The 14,104-nt window shown below is 44.1% G+C and overlaps 1 long non-coding RNA gene across 1 annotated transcript; it reads left to right on the forward strand.

Annotated features, from left to right (window-relative positions):
- Positions 1-749: 749 nt before the first annotated feature.
- LOC141585273 (uncharacterized) lies at positions 750-5,877 on the forward strand. Its single transcript, XR_012518674.1, has 3 exons — positions 750-1,211; positions 3,684-3,762; positions 4,079-5,877. It is a non-coding gene; the product is annotated as an uncharacterized LOC141585273 (long non-coding RNA).
- Positions 5,878-14,104: the final 8,227 nt, after the last annotated feature.

Here is a 14,104-nt window from a genome sequence, read left to right on the forward strand (position 1 = left end):
TTACAGGCGTGAGCCACCTTGCAGCCCAGTCCAAGTTTCTTAATAAGAACCGACAACCAACAGCCAAGGAAAGCCTCAATCATGAAGGAGAGGCAATTAACAGGAAAAAGCAACTTGGAGGAGACACTATGCAGGAAGAAAAAACATTAACAAAAATCACTCCCATTCTTAGAGAGGGAAGATACCATAGCTGTAAAATAAGAGCAAAGAGCCAACACTCAGAAAACAGGTCTCCAGTATTAAAAATAAGAAAACAGAAATTTAAAACTCAATATCAGGCCAGAGGCAGTGGCTCACACCTGTAATCCCAGCACTTTGGGAGGCCCAGGCAGGTGGATCACTTGAGGCCATGAGTTCAAGACCAGCCTGGCCAACATGGTGAGACCTTTTCTCTACTAGAAACACAAAAATTAGCCAGGCGTGCCTGTAATCCCAGCAACTCGGGAGGCTGAGACAGAAGAATCACTTGAGCCTGGGAGGCAGAGTTTGTAGTGAGCCCAAATCACGCCACTGCACTCCAGCCTGGGCGATAAGTGAGACTCCATCTCAAAAATAACAATAATAAAAACAAATAAGTAAATAAATAATATCAGGTTTGGAAGTTAAGATGAGGGAAATTTCTAGAAAGTGTAGCAAGAAAACAAAGAATTGAAAAACAGGAGGCAAAAAGAGTAAATGAGAGGATAAGTTCAGGTGACTAAATATCTGAATAACAGAAAGACCAAAAGAGGGTAGAGGCAAAATGAAATAATGCAAGAGAATCCTCCAGAATGAAAGATGTTGAGTTTACAAACCAGGACCCAACGGCAGCACAACAGATTGAAACAATGCTAGAAGCAAAGAGAGAGTGTTGGGGGCTGGAGGGCTGAAAAAAGATCAGGAATCAGAACATCTTCACACCGCCAAAATTCTAGAGAAAAACTATTTCCAACTGATATTTCTGTACTTCGCTGAAGCACAGGTAAGGCTCTCAAGAAAGTTGCCTCTGGTGAGCCCTTTCTTCTTTATTTCAATGAGGAAATAAACCAAGAAAGAGGAAGACGTGGGACCCAGAGAACACAAAACAGACCTGAAGAGATCCCAAGCGGCTGGAGAGGGAGGTCTCAGGCACCAGCTGGGCACCCAGTGCAGCACCATCTGCCCAGACCCTCGGGATGTAAAATGTTATCATACCTGCTGCAGCAGCAGAGAGATCCCGATTGCCAGAGAGGGTGAGTGGTTTGGTTTGGTTGGTTGGTTGGTTGGTTTCATTTGTTCTGAGTCGGAGCTATGTTCCCCAGGGCTGGAGTGCAATGGCACAGTCTAGGCTCACTGCAACCTCCCAGATTCAAGCGATTCTCTTGCCTCAGCCTCCCAAGTAGCTGGGACTACAGGCATGCCCACCACCATGCCCAGTTAACAGTTTTTGAATTTTGAGGGGGAGACAGGGTCTCACCATATTGCCTAGGCTGACATCCAACTCCTCAGCTCTGGCGCTCTGCCTATCTAGGCCTCCCAACTGCTGGGATTACCGGCGTGAGCCACCGCACCGGCGAGGGTGGTTAGTGATGAGAGCACAACAGGGACAGGCATGATGGCGGGTGGCTGTAGTCCCAGCTACTCGGGAGGCTGAGGTAGGAGAATCACTTCAATCTGGGAGACAGAGGTTATAATGAGCCCAGATCGAGCCATGGGCTCCAGCCTGGGAGACACAGTAAAACTCCATCTCAAAAACAACAAAAACACACACACACACACACACACTCACACACGCACACAACCACAACAAACAAAACAAATGAAAAACCCAGAACTGGCTCTAGGAAAACAGTAAGTGGTGCTAGAAAATAAGTGTAGTGTCTTGCCTGTGATATTTCCATGTTCATAATACTGTAAATGCTAAATAATACTGTAACTAATCAGCTGTAATTAAGTACTGTGGGAGAAAGAGGGGAAAGGGGGGCGGGGAGGGGAAGGAAGAGCTAAGTCATTGAGGGGAAGGATGGGGGTGGGGGAACGGGGGTGGGGGAAGGAAGAGTGAAGTCTTCATAAAACGCCTAAAATGAAAAAGCAAGAAGGGGTGATATAAGCACATTATTTAGAGACAGGGAGGTAAATATCAATATAATACGCTGGGAGAGGTGAAACTGGCTTTCCCTGAGGAGGGGCAATAGGAGTTCTCCAAACAAATGTTAAGAACTATTTGACTTTTTTTTTTTTTTTTTTGAGACAGAGTCTCACTCTGTCCCCCAGGCTGGAGTGCAATGGCACCATCTTGGCTCCCTGCAACCTCTGCCTTCTGGGTTCAAGTGATTTTTGTGCCTCCACCTCGGGAGTCCACAACCATGCCCAGCTAATTTTTGTATTTTTAGTAGAGATGAGTTTCACTGTGTTAGCCAGGCTGGTCTCAAACTCCTGACTTTAAGTGATCTACTTGCCTCAGCCTTCCAAAGTGCTGAAACTACAAGCATAAGCCATAGTGCCTGGCCACCACTTTTCAAACTATGCACACAAATACTTGGATAAAACTGAAATGAAAAAGAAAAATCTGTTTGTTTCGTGTTTTTTCCGAGATAGAGTCTTGCTCTGTTGCCCAGGCTGGACAGCAGTGGTGTGATCTCGGCTCACTGCAGTTTCTGCCTCTCCAAGTTCAAGCAATGTTCATGCCTCAGCCTCCCAAGTAGCCTCCCATGTGCCACCACACCTCGCTCATTTTTGTATTTTCAGTAGAGACAGGTTTTCACCAAGATGGCCAGGCTGGTCTCAAACTCCCAACCTCAGGTGATCCACCCACCTCAGCCTCCCAAAGTGCTGGGATTACAGGCATGAGCCACCATCCCCAGCCAGAAAAAATGTTATATACAAATGCAAGTGGAGGAAAAAAAAACACTGACGCTCTGGGTTGTACAGATTATGTAATTTTTCTTTTTTTAATTATATTTCTTTATTAAAAAAGAAAAAAAAAACTTTTTTTCTCTCTTTTTTTTTCAGCACCTCTTAGCCAGTGATATGTAATTTTTCTTTATATTTTTATGTGTAAAAGAAATGCATAAGTGAGGCAGGGCATGGTAGCTCATGCCTATAATCCCAGCACTTTGGGAGGTCGAGGCAGGTGGATCACCTGAGGTCAGGAGTTCAAGAACAGCCTGGCCAACAGGGTGAAACCCCGTCTCTACTAAAAATACAAAAATCACCTGGGCGTGATGGCATGCATCTGTAGTCCCAGCTACTGGGGAGGCTAAGGCATGAGAATCGCTTGAACTGGGTGGGCAAAGGTTGCAGTGAGCCGAGATTGTGCCACTGCACTCCAGCCTGGGCAATAGAGTGAGACTCCATCTCAAAAAAAGAAAAGAAATGCGTAAGTGCATTACCTTTTAGTCTCTTAATTCATGCTGTATGAACAAAAGAATATGTAGGCAAGATCCAAAGGTGAATACAGAACATTCTGGGTGATGAACCAGCAGTCCACTGGTGTGACTATGTTTGAGACAGTTGGTCTCAGGAACAGAGACATGGTCTGTTCTGCTCTGTCCTTGCTGCACAGGACGGAGACTCTGCTGGTTCTCGATGCTGGGCTGTGTAATTCTGTCTAGGCAAGTGTCGTCTCCCCAGCTACTTCACAATTCCTTTGACAGTCCTAAGGCACACAGTGGGCCCTCAGTAAGTCCTTGCTGATTATCATCCCATAATGCCTTCTTTCCTAGGCACAGAAATACAGAAAACAATCATGAGTTGTCATAAGAAGTGCAGGAATGAGAACAGGAGCATTGGAACATCAAACAGGTGGGTCCTCCTAATGCCTGACAGTCCCGGCTCATTCAGGAGTAACCAACCCACCTTCCTAGACTTAACACTGAACTGGCCTCCAGGAGCAGGAGGGCGATGAGGAAGGAGACAGCTCATCCAAGCTGCTGTCTAGTTATCTCCATCTGTCCATCTGTCTCCCCAACAAACACATTCCTAGTCACTGCCTGGAGCCTGTGACTCTCCCAGTTGTCCAAAGGGACAAAGCCTTGGCCTCCTCTTTTCACCCGTGCACTACTGTACACACCCACACAGGCTGTGGTCGTCTGGCCCACTTTGTCTCTTTCATTCATAGGACTTGATGCAAATCAAGGCTCTGAGGGGATAGTGGTGCCCATGTAGAACCACACCAAACTGTCCGTTGTCAGGAGCTGTAAAATCCAGCAGTCACGGGACGGCTGACAAGATTACCAGTGGATGGCACAGCCCTGCCCCCTGCTGCTCAACACAGAAGCTGCAGGACAGGTGGCCCTGGCCAGGCTGGGAAGTCTTTCTGGACTCCACTGGGACAGCAGCCTCCAGACATTGATTTTGAAAATTCATCTCTTCAATTGAGTTCTCTGCAGATCTCCCCTTGTTCTCGATTGAATTGTATCCATCTAAAATTCCTATGTTGAAGGTCTAATCCCCAGTATCTCAGAACGTGACTCTATTTAGAGATAGGGCATTACAGATATAGTTAAGATCAAGTCATAATGAAGTAGTGTGGTCCCTACTGCAGTATGACTGGTGTCCTTATTAAAAGGAAATGTGGACAAGGTGTGCACGCAGGGAACACGAAGGCAGGGACTGGGTGATGCAGCTCACACACCAGCAACCACGAGAAGCTGGGACAGAGTCCTAGAACATTCTTCCTCACTGCCCTAGAAGGGGCCAGCCCTGCTCACACCTTGCTCTTGGACTTCCAGCCTCCGAAAATGTGAGACAATAAATTTCTGTTGTTTAAGCCACTCAGTTTCTGATACTTTGTTATGGAAGCTGATTATGACCAAACTAATACACGCCTTGTCTAGGTAGTTGGGAGTGGTTTTTAAGGCTTTTGAGCATGCATATTATGAATTCTAAAGATTTCTCCAAAAACTTCACCAAGAAATTACATAGTGAAATGGAAAATGCATTGGATCACAGAAGACCAAGTTTCTAGACCAGGGAAGAGCTGTGTGACTTGGAACAAATGCTGAGCTCCGAGCATCATTTATAAATGAAAGATCTGTACCCGATGCCCTCTGAAGTGCCTTCCAACATTAAACCACATTTGTTAAAATATTGGGTTCAATCCTGTCTAGGGAAATGTAAACTGAAAATATACATACACAGTCTGAACAGTCCCAAGCCTCCAAACGCAGAGACCATTTTAAGAAAAAAAAAAAAAAAGACTGGCGCAATAGCTCATACCTGTAATCCCAGCACTTTGGGAGGTGGAGGCAGGCAGATCACCTGAGGTCAGGAGTTCAAGACAGGCCTGGACAACATGGTGAAACCCTGTCTCTACGAAAAATATAAAAATCAGCTGGGCATGGTGGTATGTGCCTGTAATCCCAGCTACTCAGGAGGCTGAGACAGGAGAATTGCTTGAACTTGGGAGGCAGAAATTGCAGTGAGCCAAGATCAAGCCATTGCACTCCAGCCTAGGTGACAGAGCAAAACTCCATCTCAAAAAAAAAAAAAAAAAAAAAAAACTCTCGCTGCCCAGGAACTCACTGACAAGCTTAGAAGGTGGTAGTAGGACAAATGTAGCCAAGCGAATGTCCACCTGCCTGCATGATCACCTTAAAACCCTGTGATTGGGCTTCCCATGTGTTTTGCTTTCAGTGGAGATGACCCTGGTCAGGCTAGCAAGGCCTGACTCATCCTGCTGGCATGTATTTCTTGGAACGCTAAATGTGTCTTTCTCTTGGGAGCCTGGTTAGACCCACTGAGTTCAGCCAACTCTTGTCTCTGACATGGTAGTTTCTTACCCCACAGAACAGAGGTGCTGCTCCTGGGCTGCAGGAATACACACAGCTGACCACTCTGGAGTCACCTGGGAACACCCAAACTTGTCCCCACACAGTTTCCGATTTCTGTGTCTTTTTCTTTTTGTTTTTTTTTTTTTTTTTTTTTTTTTTTTTGTGGGGCTTGTTCGTAGCTGGGGTTTGGCAACTGTTTTTACACTAAATCATTCCTGTCACGGCCCTCAAGTGAAGCAGTCTTTTTTTTTTTTTTTTTTTTTTTTTTTTTTTTTTTTAAAGAATAAAGAAGAGGAAGAAAGAGAAAGAGGAAGAAGGAGAGAGGATGGGGGTATTGCTTTATTGCCCGGGCTAGAATGCAGTCTAGATATGGGTATGCCTATAATTGTCCTTAATAATGGAGACATGAAAGAAAATGAGGGAAGAAAATAGCAAACAAGGAGCCAACCAAGATTTCTTTTAAACTTCTAAGTTGATATGATGTGGTACTGATAAGAGTGTATATTTTGTATATTTAAAGTGCAGAGTTCTATAAATGTTAATTACATTTACTTGTTCCAGATCTGAGTTCAAGTCCTGAATATCGTTGTTAATTTTCTGTCTCATTGATCTGTCTAATATTAATGTTGAAGTCTCCCACTATTATTATGTGGGAGTCTAAGTCTCTTTATAAGTCTTGTATGTCTGCGTATTCCTGTATTGGGTGCGTATATATTTAGGATCTTTAGCTCTTCTTGTTGTTGCATTGATCCTTTTATCATTATATAATGTCCTTCTTTGCTTCTTTTGATCTTTGTTGCTTAATTGTAACTTCTGCTTTTTATTTATTTATTTTAGCTCTCTGTTTGGTTGGTAAATCTTTCTCCATCCCTTGTTTGGAGTCTTTGTGTATCCTCGAATGTGAGATGGATCTGGATGCAGCATACTGATGGGTTTTAGTTTTTTATTCAAGTTGCCTGTCTTTGGATTGGGGGATTTAGTCAATTTAAATTTAGAATTAATAATAATATATGTGAGTTTAATACTGCCATTAGCTGGCTATTTTGTCCATTAGTTAATGTAAATTCTTCATTATATTGATGCTCTTTTTGATAATTTTTTTAGAAGGGCTGATACTGTTTGTTCCTTTCATATGTGTAGTGGTTCTTTCAGAAGCTCTTGTAAAGCAGGCCTGGTGGTGATGAAATCTCTGAGTGCTTGCTTATTCACAAAAAACTTTATTTTTCCTTCACATGTGAAGCTTAATTTGGCTGGATGTGAAATTCTGGGTTGAAAGTTCTTTTCTTTAAGGATGTTGAATATTGGCCCCCACTCTCTTCTGGCTTGTAGGGTTTCTGCTGAGAGATCTGCTGTAAGTCTGATAGGCTTCCCTTTGTGGGTAACCTGACCTTTCTCTCTGGCTGCCCTTAGTATTTTCTCCTTCATTTCAACCCTGGTGAATCTGACGATTATGTGCCTTGGAGTTGCTCTTCTTGAGGAATATCTCTGTGGTGTTCTCTGTATTACCTGGAGTTGAATATTATCCTGCCTTACTAGGCTGGGAAAATTTTCCTGACTAATGTCCTGAAGCGTATTTTCCAGCTTGGATTCATTCTCTTCATCACATTCAGGTACACCTATCAAGCGTAGATTAGGTCTTTTCACATAGTCCCATATTTCTTGGAGACTTTGCTCGTTCCTTTGTATCCTTTTTTCTCTAATCTTGTCTTCTTGTTTTATTTCATTGAGTTGGTCTTCGACCTCTGATATCCTTTCTTCTGCTTGATCAATTCGGCTGTTAAAACTTGTGCATACTTCACGAAGTTCTCGTATTGTGTTTTTCAGCTCCATCAATTCACTTATATTCCTCTCTAAATTGTGTATTCTTGTTAACATTTCGTCAAATCTTTTTTCAAAGTTCTTAGTTGCTTTAGATTGGGTTAAAACAAGTTCTTTTAATTCACAGAAGTTTCTCATTATCCACATTTTGAAGCCTGCTTCTGTAATTGGAACACACTTGTTCTCCATCAAGCCTTGTTCCGTTGCTGACGAGGAACTGTGATCCCCCGCTGAGGGAGAGGCGTTCTGATCTTGGGTATTCTCAGCCTTTTTTGGCCGCTTTCCTCCCTTCGTTATAGATTTATCCATCTGTGGTCTTTGAATTCACCGTCTTTGTAATTAGGTTTCTGAGTGGACGTCCAACTTACTGATTCTCAGCGCCGAAATCTGAGCAACCCACTGCACCGACCAAATCAGCGGCGTTAAGATTGATGGTGCTTTTCCGACTCTGCACCAAGAACCGTCGCTCCAAGGCGCCGGCAAAACCGCCTCGCCGGTCACAAGAGTCGCTCTGGCGACCCGTGGGGCTCCTCCGCTGGGAATCTCCTGGTGCGTGAGCAACAAGAATTCATGTGAAGGTGTGGCGTCCTCTCATTCTTTGCGCTTTCAGTGGGAGCTACAATCCCGAGCTGTTGGTGATCAGCCATCTTGGATCTCTCTCTCTTTTTGTTTTTTTTTGTTTTTTTTTTAGATGGAGTCTAACTCTGTTGCCCAGACTGGAGTGCAGTAGTATGATCTTGGCTCACTGCAACCTCTGCCTCCCGGGTTTAAGCAATTCTCCTGCCTCAGCCTCCCCAGTAGCTGGGACTACAGGTGTGCACTACCAAACCTGGCTAATTTTTGTATTTTTGGTAGAGACAGGTTTTCACCATGTTGGCCAGGCTTGTTTTGTACTCCTGACCTCAGGTGATCCACCTGCCTCAGCCTCCCAGAGTGCTGGGATTATAGGTGTGAGTACCGCACCCAGCCCACTTCTGTATCTTCTGTATCTTCTGATTGTAGCAGGCAGCTACAATCACTTGCACGTGGGGATGGGAAGTGTGCTGGATACTTATGTTAACATAGACAACACTTGTGTTCCATGAGAGAAGCAAATTAGCCAAGAAAAATATCAGACACAAGATTTTTAGAAAGTAGAAAGATATAAGGTGAAAAAGAAAACAAAACACATAAACAAGGGCAGGGACAGAAACTGGATCTAGAAATGAAGTAAAAATAAAAGTGCATGTCTGAGAGTCCTATTCCAGACACTGAGGCCAAGGAGATTTCCTCAGAGGGTCCTCAACAAGCTGTCTAAAGTCCTGAGGGAAGAGGCACTGCTGATTGGAGACGGGCAAAGGTCATTAGGGTGTTCAGAAAGGGGATGAATTACAGACCAATTGGCTTGATGTTGATGCCAAATTCTACATCTATTGAATTCTAGACTATCTACTGAAAGTTCTAAAACATCTGCTGGTGATTTTTCCCTTTTTAACTGAACCATTGGGTCCTTTGGAGTGATCCATTTAAAGTTATTTTCACCTATAATTTGGCAAAGATTCCCAGGGTCCTCCATTTCCATTCTCCCTTTCTTCCCCAGCAAATTACCTCTGAATTTTAACTGGACAGATACTGCTTAAAATAGACTCTATTTCCCAGCACCTGGTATGCTTTGAAAGTGTGGCCATTGGGCTGTAGGTAGAAATGGGAAGTGTCTTCAAAGGCAGAGGCCATCCTCTTCTCCCCTTGTTCCCTCCCACTAGCGAAACAGACATGATGGCTAGAGGTGGGGCAGGTCCCGCTGGGGCACTGGGAACACAGACACAGTCCCTCCCCTGGGGATGCCTACCTTCCAGGGAACAGAAAGGGATCTAGCCCTGGGGTCCGCATTTTAGGAAGGGTATTGACAAACTATAATTTCCAGAAACGTAATCAGGAGAAAAGAAGACAGTGAAAACGTATTGAGTGCTATGTCTCAGGCACCAGTTATGTGTATTATGTAATCTTCACAGCAACCTTACTAAGTAGGTACTCATTTCCCTTTTACAGATGAGGGGAAAGGTTCAGTAACTTGTTCAAAGTCACACAGCCTTTGACTCTAGCTACAGAGTTCTTATTTTGAATCACTTCACTGCACATTAGGATCCCTGGAAACTTTAAAACTTTAAAAAAACTGAGGGTTGCTTGGGTCCCACCCTCAGCTTCTGATGGAACTGTAATTCCACCTTAGTTGGAGGCTGTATGGAGAAGACAGAAGCCTGGGAGCAGGAGGATTGCAGAGCTATCATACCAGTCCTGAACTGGCTACATTCACAAGAATCACGGGTAAATTTGTTTCAGCCACATGATAGTCTCTATCCCTCGAGGCTGAACATAATCCTAAACTCCCATACACAGCAGAATTTTAAGATATGACAAAATGTATTTACTGTAAAAATATCTACATATAAGGCCGGGCGTGGTGGCTCACGCCTGTAATCCCAGCACTTTGGGAGGCCGAGGTGGGTGGATCACGAGGTCAAGAGATCAAGACCATCCTGGTCAACATGGTGAAACCCCGTCTCTACTAAAAATACAAAAAAGTAGCTGGGCATGGTGGCACATGCCTGTAATCCCAGCTACTCAGGAGGCTGAGGCAGGAGAATTGCCTGAACCCGAGAGGCGGAGGTTGCAGTGAGCAGAGATCGCACCATTGTACTCCAGCCTGGGTAACAAAAGTGAAACTCCGTCTCAAAAAAAAAACAAAAAACTACCTATAACTACTTGCTTTTTTTTTTTTTTTTTTTTTTTGAGATGGAGTTTTGCTCTTATTGCTCAGGCTGTATGGAGTACAATGGTGCAATCTTGGCTCACTGTAACCTCCACCTCCTGAGTTCAGGCGATTCTCCTCCACAGCCTCCTAAGTAGCTAGGGACTACTGGCATGTAACACCATGCCCAGCTAATTTTTGTATTTTTAGTAGAGACAGGGTTTCGCCATGTTGGCCAGGCTGGTCTTGAACTCCTGATCTCAGGTGATCCACTTGCCTTGGCCTCCCAAAGTGCTGGGATTACAGGCACGAGTCACTGCGCCCAGCCCACATATTACTACTTTCAAACACTCAGCCTACCTTTTTAGGTATGGTCAGGCTCTTTAAAAGTGGGCTGTAATTCCAGCACTTTGGGAGGCCAAGGAGGGTGGATCACGAGGTCAGGAGTTCAAGACCAGCCTGGCCAAGATGGTGAAACCCAGTCTCTACTAAAAATACAAAAATTAGCCAGGCGTGTTGGCAGGCACCTGTAATCCCAGCTACTCATGAGGCTGAGGCAGAGAACTGCTTGAACCTGGGATGCAGGGGATGCAGTGAGCAGAGATCACGCCACTGCATTCCAGCCTAGGCGACAGAGTGAGACTCTGTCTCAAAAAAAGGAAAAAAATAGGCCGGATGCAGTGGCTCAAGCCTGCAATCCTAGCACTTTGGGAGGCTGAGGTGGGTGGATCACCTGAGGTCAGGAGTTCAAGACCAGCCTGGCCATCATGGAGAAACCCCATGTTTAAAAAAAAAGAAGAAGGAAAAAAAAAAAGGAAAAACATAGTGGGTTATAAAGTTAGGTCATTTATAAATTATCTGTTTAAAAATGTTTTAAAGTGGCCCGACATGGTGGCTCACGCCTGTAATCCCAGCACTTTGGGAGGCCAAGGCCTCCCAAGGCCAAGGCGGATCACAAGGTCAAGAGACCATCTGGCCAACATGGTGAAACCCCAACTCTACTAAAAAATACAAAAATTGCGCGGCCTGCGCATCTTCCGTGTACACGCGCGGAGGGGCCTGGGCTTTTAAAAAAATAAATAATAAAGATAAAAAATAGAAAAATTAGCTGAGTGTGTGTGGTGGCACACACCTGTAGTCCCAGCTATTCCAGAGGCTAAGGCAGGAGAATTGCTTGAACCCAGGAGGCAGAGGTTGCAGTGAGCTGTGATCCCGCCATTGTACTCCAGCCTGGCACCGGGCGACAGAGCGAGACTGTCTCAAAAAAAAAGTTTTAAAGTATATTTGTGGGCCACAATCAACTGTGAGGTTATTAAAGCAGCTGTGACAGTGGACAGCCTGAGGGCTCTATTTGAATGATGCTCTATCAAGTACCCACTGAGGCTTGTAGGGATGGTACAATTTGCATTAAGATCACTTTCATCTACACATTACTGTCTGATTTTTAAGAAGCTTTCAAGTTTATACATTGGAAATCATAGTTCTCAGATTTTATGACTATTTTCACTTTGAGAAAAATATTTAGATTTCCGTTTTATCATGCTGGGATCAAAGACTGGTTACTTTGAAATTAAATACCTTTAGAAAACATTATTTCAAGATGTCCCTACCAGCATCCCTTCATGTTACACAGTGTGGTACTGAGTGTGGTGAACATTCTGAAGTTTTCCAGCTCATAACTGTAATTCCAGTGCTTTGGGAGGCCAAGGCGGGAAGATCACTTGAGGCCAGTTTTGAGACCAGCCTGGGCAACATGGTGAAAGCCACCTATACAAAATTTTTTCAGGTGTGGTAGATTGCACCTGCAGTCCCAGCAGAGATGTGAGGATCACCTGAGCCCAGGGAGTTCAAGGCTGCAGTAAGCTGTGACCGTGCCATTGCTATTCAGCCTGGGCGACAGAACAAGACTCTCAAAAAACAAAAATCAAGCAAGCAAGCAAGCCTAGGCCAGGCACAGTGGCTTAATCTGTAATTCCAATACTTTAGGAGATCCACGCATAAGGATCACTTAAAATATTACATGGGAATGGTGGTGCATGCCTGTGGTTCCAGCTACTCCGGAGGCTGAAGTGGGAGTTCACTGAAGCCCAAGAGTTCAAAGCTGCAGTGAGCTCTGATGGCACCACTGCACTCAAGCCTGGGCACCAGCGAGACTATCTCAAAAAATTAATTCAAAAAAAAAAAAAAAAAAAGCAAGCCCATGGGGGCACACGGTCTCAAGGTCTCCTGGGGGCTATGTCACTAGCCAAAAAAAAAAAAAAAAAAAGCAAGCCTATGATCCAAGCTTCCAAACAAGTCAGCCACCCCCAGGGGAAGGAATCTAGCATTGTATTTATAAACAGTAAGTTTTAGGGAGAAAATTTTTAAATGTTTAAAACATTTTAAGCCACACTGCCAACTGTCTTTGGAGATGTTAGAGCTGGGTCTGCGTTCTGGCTGTCACTTCCTGTGTGACCCTGAGCAAGAAAATTACTTAACCTCTAATGCTGTCTCCTCATTTTATAGATGATGTGCTAACTACATATTCACAGGGCTATAGGATTAGATTAAGGTAAGAAGCATGGTGCCTGGCACAGTAGATGCTCAGTAATGGTGGCTGTTACTGGCTAATCCCAAACTCAGCATAAGCCAATAGTATGACAAGACTTACATTAGCGGTATGCGGATTTAGGGAGACTGTTGCCTCTCTAGCCTATTTTGTCTCCTTTTGATCACATTCAGCATTTAACACTTGCACAAGTACCATAGCTCACCCTAGAGGTTTTAATGGTCTGGGATGGGGCCAGGCTTTGGGAGTTTGCATAAGCTTCCCAAGTGCAGCCAAACTTGAAGACTACATTCTATTATATGAAGCACAAGTGAAGTTATGAAAGGCAGACTGTTCTAGATGAAAAGTGGCCAAAGAGAAAAATGCCACCATGATCTTAATTATATCTTGGGTTGGGGAGGCTATAGAAATCATTTTGAAAATTTTAGCCGGGCACGGTGGCTCAAGCCTGTAATCCCAGCACTTTGGGAGGCCGAGGCGGGTGGATCACGAGGTCGAGAGTTCGAGACCATCCTGGTCGACATGGTGAAACCCCGTCTCTACTAAAAATACAAAAAATTAGCTGGGCATGGTGGCTCGTGCCTGTAATCCCAGCTACTCAGGAGGCTGAGGCAGGAGAATTGCCTGAACCCAGGAGGCGGAGGTTGCGGTGAGCCGAGATCGCACCATTGCACTCCAGCCTGGGTAACAAGAGCGAAACTCCGTCTCAAAAAAAAAAAAAAAAAGAAAATTTTAATATGAGCTGCATTATTAGATACTGTGGCATTGTTACTTTTGTCCTAATGATATTGTGGCTACATAGAACATCTGTAGTATAAAAAGAATGCTCAACTGTTTAGGGGTGAGATATGATGTTTGCATCCAACTTTCAAATGGTCATGACACTGTGTATATAGAAAGAGAAAGCACACACAGCAGATACTAAACACCAGCAAAGAAAAGGGTATGCAATGTAGTTTCTTACTTTTTTAACTTTTCAATATATACATAAACTTTTAAAAATAAAAACTCATACTAACACTGGTCACCATGCTGTGAATTATGTGATGGCTAAGCCCACACTGGCTATTAAGGCATCACTGCATTCCTATTGTATGGTTCTCCTGTTCATAGAACACTCCGTGCTGCTGTCTCACGTGTCTACACAAAACAACACAAGAAAAACTGTAAGGCCTACAGAAAAATGGGTTTAGGTGCGCAACGCTAAAAATCTTTGTGACACATAAAAAGGTAGCAGTTTCAAACATGTCAATGGTTAAGAAATATATAAAGCAGTCT

The sequence above is a fragment of the Saimiri boliviensis genome, chromosome 1 (genome assembly GCF_048565385.1).
Source record: "Saimiri boliviensis isolate mSaiBol1 chromosome 1, mSaiBol1.pri, whole genome shotgun sequence".
NCBI lineage: Eukaryota > Metazoa > Chordata > Mammalia > Primates > Cebidae > Saimiri > Saimiri boliviensis.